Genomic DNA, 7,821 nt, shown 5'->3' with positions numbered 1-7,821 from the left:
CTCTCGTTCTCCTTGATCGGTAAACTTGGTCTTGGCTTGCTGGCTGTTCGTGCTGATCTTCTGGGGGAGGGGCCTGTTGCCATGGTTCCCAAATGTCTTTGCTGGAGGCGGAATTGCTCCACCCTTGTCGGTCCAGGTTAAGCAAGCTGCTCGGGTTTGCTCTCGGGAGCGTTTGTTCCCTGCAAGCTGTCCGTACAGCTTTGGAGGACCAGAGTGAAAATGGTGGCCTCCCAATCTCCACCTGGAGGAGCCAAGAAGTCGGGGCCCCGCTCTTCAGTGCGCCCCCAGAGAGAAGCAGTCAGTCACTCCCGTGTCCCCGGTCTCTGGCCGCACTCCACGCTCACCCGGCTTGTGACTGAGCATTTCTATGTCTGGCACCCGACCCCGTGTGGAGTCTCCAAACCCAGCAGATCCCTGCAGTGCGCTCCCGCGCCGCTCCTCCCAGGGGAGGAAGGGAAGTCTCCCCGGATCTGCTGCTTGTTGGGTCCCTGCTGGAGGCGCAGTGGCCCGACTGGGCCACGGATCACAGTTTACGGCCACCCTGAGCTGAGAGCCCGCGCCTCGGCTCCGTCTCTGCAGCCGGCTTCCCCGCTCCGATCCCTGGGAGCTCTGCCGCACTCAGGCACCCCCGGTCTTTCTGTGACCCCGAGGGTCCTGAGACCACACTGTCCCGCGAGGGTTCCACCCCCGCTTAGCCACTGGAGCGACGTCCCTCAGCGGAGCCGGCTTCTAAAAGGTCCGATTTTGTGCTCCGCGGCTCTAGCACTTGCCAGAAGCGGCCGACGGAGGCCCCTCCCCCGCCGTCTATCCTCCCGAATATCGCCTCGGATTCACTTCTCCGCACGTCCTACCTTCCAGTAAGTGGTCGCTTCTCTGTTCAGAGAGTTGTTGCTACTCTCTTCTTCGGTCTCCTGTTGAGTTCGTAGGTGTTCAGAATGGTTTGATCCCTATTCAGCCGAATTCCTGAGACCAGACGAAATTAGGTCTCCTACTCCTCCGCCATCTTGCTCTGCCCCCGTCACGTAACTCTTAAAACATCTCCAAGAGATGTACCAAAAGAACAAGCAAGAGAAGGGATTCCCATGCATCACATGACTGGCCCTCAGCCCCACAACTGTGTGAAATTGAAGCTAGCCTCATGGTTCCAAGACTGGCCTCTTGATGCTACATCTACTATTTTTTCTCATTAGACCACATTAAAAACTTAAAAGGGATTTGAACCAACTCTACAGAACAGGAAAAACTTAATCTTCCCTGCTTCACTGAGCAAGAACCCAAATCAACAGATTATCCAGGAGGCATATTTCATCATTGCACTGAACTTAATAACTCTTTGCACAATTCATCACCCTAAGAAGGTTCCTCCCCTGCCTTAGGAAAAACAGAGTTCTCCATCACTGAGATAACCAAGTAAAAGTTCCATAACTACTCACACCAGGTACTTAAAAAAGGGGATTGAAGCATCCAGTGGGATGGATATTGACAGATGCTATTGATTCTATTGATTCTAAATTCTCTTAATTTCTCCATTAGGCTACTCATGAAAAACACACTCGATATCCCTATCACCCTGTCACTTTTATGTGTAAAATGTTTCTGTGGACACACTAATTTCAAAGGACAATGAAAGCTTCTTATTTTCATTGCAACAGTGAACATAAATGGCAATGGATTTTTTCATACTTGCCAGTTAGTTCATTTTTGATAAGTGGACATACCCAGGAAGATATTTCTTACCAGAATCCACGCGTTTGGAATTCCAAAATTAGAATAATACTAGTACCTCAAAATCCGAAGTGGGTGTATTTCTTGCCCAGTGGCGTCTTTCCTATTTGGAAGTGTTTACTTTTATCTTCTTTAATTGTACTCTTTCTCCTTTTCTTTTCGATTGTTCACACTGTAAAGTTTTAAAATGAAAGTCCTGAATGTCCATATGCATTGACTCTGTGATGTTTGTTATAAAAGCCTGCAAATTTTTAAGGGAATCATTATAAAAAATTCTTCTTTTAAACCCAAGTATAGATGCATTAATATTTTAAGTGGAAAGCCCGTCAAGGCAACATGCCACATAGACTTAGGAGTTGAGCGAGCCGAGTTTGACTCCTGGCACCACTACATCCTAACTCTGTGACTTTGGCGAAGTTTCTTCTTTGGAAAAAAAAAAAAGTGATGAAAATTGCATGTTAAGTCACAGGAATAAACTGCAATAATGAGTGTGGGCACTAGCATAATGGATAAAGCAGCATTTTACAGCATTTTACTACTACACAGGTAGTCTTTGTGTCCACATCCCAGATCTGCCACTTGACAGCAACAGGATGGCTGAGTGAGGGGGAGATGAGAGATGATAAGCCAATGGAATCAGAAAATCATATCAAAAGGTGATGAGAAAAGCCATTAACCTCACCCCGCCCCGAAGAATACTTGGGCACATTGTTAGGGGCCCAGGATTTCTCACTGTAAGCAGGATGGGGACTCTGGATTTAATTGTTAAATGAGAGGTGACCAAGAGAGTTGGAAAACTTGGGCCTGACCATCTTCACCCACCAAGACCGCTAACAGCTTGATTGTGCCATTTGCATCAGTGGCTTTTAACTGGACATACGTATGATTCTTACCAGAGAAAGTGAAGTACTTGATTTCAAAGCAACATTGGAAAATTAATGCTCATAAGAGTCCTAAAATCTTGAAGCTAGAAGACCTTCTCACAGTGACGTAGTCTAAGCTCTTAACAGCTCAGAAACCAGCCTGGAGAATGGTGTGCCCAGTCTTCAGAGCAAGTTATAGCAGCCAATGGACTGGAGTTCTCAACCAAGGGCAGCCATCCCCTTCCTTATCATTGGGCTGGTTGTTTCATGTCAGAAAGAGTATAAAAATGAGTGTGTGCATAAGATGGCTCAAGAAACCAGGGGGCTATGACTGGATGCCCACAGGTGTTCTAGAGTGGAGATATTAATCCATTTCAGCAACAGATAATCTCCTTCTTTCCACTGCACCAATCAATTCTGTCTTATTGTATCAGGTAACTCGGATAACAAATTAATGTTCTTTTGAGGATAAAATACCATGATGAAACTCATTCTTGGACATAGGAAAGTAGAATTAAGTATGAAAACAGGCCCATTTGATTATCAGTACTTCTAAAGTTTTCATTTGCTTTTCTGTGTCTTGAACTGATTTTCTGGTGAGTTGAAACAAAGTGAGTACAAAGTTAGAAAATCCGATGCCTTTACAAAGAATATGAGACTGAAAAATTTTTGTCGCTGTAGTCTAATTATTGAATGTGTGTTTAATTGTCACCGAATTTATGAAATGCAAATCGACTAAACATTTTAATCAACTTAATTTGGAGATTTTAAACTTGTGATTTTTACAAAATGGCTGCATGATAAAGTCATACTCCCTCAGCAATGCGACATGTTTATAAGTCATAATTTTACTTTCAAGATATACACAGACCAAGATGAGCTACTGTATAGAACTTGAAATTAATAGACCATGTCTTATGTTCTGTTTGTCTTTATAATAGTTAGAGCTATAAACCTAATTAAATTCAAGAGAAAATGTGACTGTCAACTATAAGATTTTATCAGGAAAAGATAAATGATATTTGTTTGGATATTGGGGTAGGGGTGATGGTCCAGAAGAGAGGAGTCCCTGAGGTATTGTGAAAAGGCATTTAGGGGATAGAACTTTAATACATAAAGGAGCTAGAGGAGATAAGCTAGGGACACATTTTCAACTCTGCAAGAAAAATCAGAAATAAAAAATATCATAGGGACGCCTGGGTGGCTCAGTCAGTTAAGCGTCTGCCTTTGGCTCAGGTGCTGGGATTGAGTCCCACACTAGGTTCCTTATTCCTCGGGGAGCCTGCTCCTCCCTCTGCCTGCCGCTTCCCCTGCTTGTGCTCTCTCTCTCTCCAATAAATAAATAAAATATTAAAAAGTTTTTTTATCACAACAAAAAGTTATTTTTAAAAAAAAGCAACAAAAAATGTCAGAGATAAAGGGGCTTCTCTGGTCCAAGTAATTCTGCAATGCCCAGACTTCTCCTATTTCTGCTTTAGAAAATTTTCTTTAATGTCAAAGTTATAGAGTTCAAGTACCGCTGGCTTCATAGAAACATCACTCCTCAGGGCCCCATTCCCCTTAATTGAGGAGTCTAAGACAAATCCGATGATCTGCAGAAGGTAGGGATGGAGAAGTACGTTTTGAGGTATTGCTTCAAGTGCATCGTAGAATAAAGACGAAGTAGGAGTTGGTGACCTTGTTTCTTGGTCTGGTGCTCATACCTCTCCCAGTAGGACCTGGCACAACTCATTGTCTTGTCAGAGGTTCATGGCCAATGGCCACATGGGTTGGGGTTATTGTTTTTTGTTTTTTTTTTTTTTTAAGTAGGCTCCACACCCAACCCGGGGCTTGCACTCTCCACCCTGAGACCAAGCGTTGCATGCTGTACCACCGAGCCAGCCAGGCGCCCCCAAATGGGTTTTGTTCATTGTCAACTCCAACAAGTTAGAAACTGACAGTTCACAGGTGGGGAAATACCTATTTCTTTTATTTTATTTTATTATTTTTTAAGTAATCTCTACACCCAGCGTGGGCCTCAAACTTACAACCCCGAGATCAAGTTGCACGCTCCACCAACTGAGCCAGCCAGGCGCCTCGAAATACATATTCCTTAAACAACTCATAGGCAAATGTTTATTCTGATTAAAAAATGCAGCTGAAATTAAACCTGAGAAGCCACAGTCTGCTAAAGAAGAGGAATTTCTTTAAATGATAATGTCTTAAGAAACAGTAAGAGTAAAATTGCATAACCTCATTCGATGTAATCAGCTCCATTACAACAGATACTCTCTATTCCTTGTTCATGTCTAAATCTCCAATGCCCAGTACACGTTAGGAGTTCAGTGAACACTCCTTGACTGAGGATCCGTCCATTAAGGGTCTTGAAACTTGTTCTTTGGGAATCCATATGGTCCTATGTAGCAGAAACCAGATAGCTGGCATTGCTCCCATATTAAGCTGACAGGCGAAAAGTGAGGAGAAATGATGTGTTCCCATGTGTCCTCACTCACCTCCACAGGCCAAGAAAATGGAGGACTCTGAACCAGGCAGGAGAAAGAGAAGAGAGCCCTATTTTGACAGGCGACAGTAGGAGAGAAGATAGGGGTACCAACACCCCAACCTCTCATCTCCCAATCGGAACCCAAAGGTAAAGCACCCTCTACTCTCACAGTCCATGTGTCACCCCTCGGAACACGGGCGGAGGTGGTGGCTCACTTTGGATTGAGGCTTGGTTGCCACTGGGTCCAGCTTCCGGTGATTATTCGAAAAGGCCAAAGACTTGAGTCACTTACACACACAGCTCTACTCATTTTCACCACCCTGCGATCATGCCTGGAGCTGAAATCAAGAGTCAGTCGCTTAACCGACTGGGCCACCCAGGTGCCCCATAAATATTGTTTTTTTAATCAGCACTCAACATCTATCCCCAGGGAACGCACTCTACAGGCCAAATCCAACTCCCAGCCTGTTTTTGTACAAGTTTTTACATTTTTTGCAAGGCTGTGTAAAAAAAAAAAAAAAAAAAAAAAAAAAAGATGCTACTGAGACCGTACGTGGCCTGCAAAGCCTAAAATATTTACTATCTGGTCCTTTTAAAGACTGACCTGTAACGTCGAAAGACAACATGCTGCATATACGTGTAATGTAAATCTAATTCCACTTTTAGCCAAGGCTTGAAAATTTTTTCTTTCTTGCCCATCTATGGGTTTTTAAAGTTTTTTTTTCTTTCCTCTCCCCTCTTAAATAGCTTAGTCCACACGGACCTAAAATGCTCTGCTCTTCAGAAAATCACTCTCCGTAACTTTCAGGGTTTGAGGTTTCTCAATGTCAGAACTTCTCAGTGGAGCTGGGTTACCATTTAATTTTGCTGCTTTCTTTGTTGGCCTAAAGGGTAAACTTTTTGTTGGGGTGGTATTACCAAATACATTATTCCTCAAATCTATTTCTGTCCAGTATAAAAATCTGCTTTCTCAGATTGTTCGCTTTAAAATAGACAAGCCAAGTTCTGTGAGAAGTCAGAGATCGCTCTCACCACGTTAGGAACAGCTTCACGCAGGTGCACATTTGGGAGGCTTAAGGATAGAGAGTTTACCAGGTGATGAAGTTAAAAAAGCAAGTTGGGAGACTCATGAGAGTTTTAAGGAGCCTTCGGAGTGGACCCTTGTGATTTGGGTCCCCCGTAGTCTCGATGTCCTCAGACATCACACCTGATTAGCTCTCAGGACGCGTAGTTTGGATGCTAACAGGGCATCCCTGAGATCGCTGTCCTTAGAAAGGTTTGCTTGCAAGGTTGGCCCTCGGCTGGCATCTGGGAACTTAGATTTCGGGAGGATTCCCCCTACTCCCTCCCTGAGAAGAGCGGCTCTCTGTTCCCAAACTCTCCCAGTGGGGTTTATGCTAAATACCTGCTTTCCTTCATGAGTCTGGAATTTTGGTATGTGCTCTGGCAAGAGAAGCATGGCCTCTGTGACCAGCCTCTCAGTTAAAATCTCGGACGCTGAGTCTTGGTAGGCATTTTACACATGTGGTCCCAATTTGACGCTGGGGGGATTAGGCATGTCCTGAGTGACTCTCTGGGAAAAGAAGTCTTGAGAGCTTGTATCTGAATTCCTCTGGACCTCGCTCTTTTTTCTGATTTTGCTTGGTGTCATTTTGATAGAATAAATCATAGTCACGAATATGACTGTATGCTGAGTCTCGTGAGTCCTCCCAGCAAATCATCAAAACCAGGAAGGTCCTCTGAGGGAGCTCCAAAACACTATGCTTCGCTATCCTTTTGGGCCGTGATACACACAAGCCAATCAGCCTATCCAACGTCTCTCTGAGAGAACCCAGTGCTCCTTATTCTGCTGGTTGACTTGGAACGTGACTCTGAGGCGGCACCTGCCGGTTGCTTTCATGTGATCAAAGAGGAATGACCTGGAGTTGCCAGGGAGGGTACCACATGGAAGCCTGCAGATACAGTAGCCAGAGAGATGACAAGGAACTGGGCCAGGATCACAGTGAATTGTTTGATGAAGCCCCTTCAAAAACAAACCCACCCTTCTAGAGGTTTCTTCAGTTGTGCGGGAAAGTTGTGTTGTGCCAATTTGAACTGGTTTTATTATTGGCCGCCACAACAAGAATCCCAGCTGATGGACCATGATGAACCATGCCAGAGCCTTGATGGGAAGGTGACCAAGTAGGAACTTCCGCAGGTTTTTAGGTTGGGAAGTCACATGGTTATTCAGGGTGAGGACAGGTAAGGCTCCTCTCTGATGGGTGGCAGGGTGGGTGGTGAAAAACCGGGACCAGCTGGAAAGCCACTACAATGAGCTATCCACCATGAGGGCACACTTGGGTAGTGGCAGCTGGAAAGCCCTGGAATACTCAGGAAGTGCAAGTGAAGGAGGGGATGGAGCAGGTGAGGATGAGAAAAGTCAAAGGTGACTGGCTTCTTCGCTGGCCTCTGTACACATCCAGGAGTGGGGCGGGGGGTCACGCGTCTGTCCTGGACACGCGTGCACAGTAGCCAGCGGACAACAGCCCAGTAATGATCTGGAGCTCTGGATGGGACTGGGGGATGAAGGAGGGGTCAGGGCTGAGATGCAGGCTCAGAGCGACCAGCACTCGGGTGATGGCTGAAGACAGAACAGGGGATGAAATGAACCAGGAAGAAAATGTCTAGCAAAAAGTCAGGGGGGCTGAAACTTCAATGGGTAATCCTGAAAAGTTAGAGGAAATTACAAAGGAGACAAGTAGAAGACAGGGA

This window comes from Callorhinus ursinus, unplaced genomic scaffold (genome assembly GCF_003265705.2).
Source record: "Callorhinus ursinus isolate GAN/ISIS: 27379988/994484 unplaced genomic scaffold, GSC_fseal_2.0 scaffold30, whole genome shotgun sequence".
Lineage (NCBI taxonomy): Eukaryota > Metazoa > Chordata > Mammalia > Carnivora > Otariidae > Callorhinus > Callorhinus ursinus.
The sequence above is the reverse complement of the archived record's forward strand: the minus strand, read 5'-3'. Positions refer to the sequence as shown.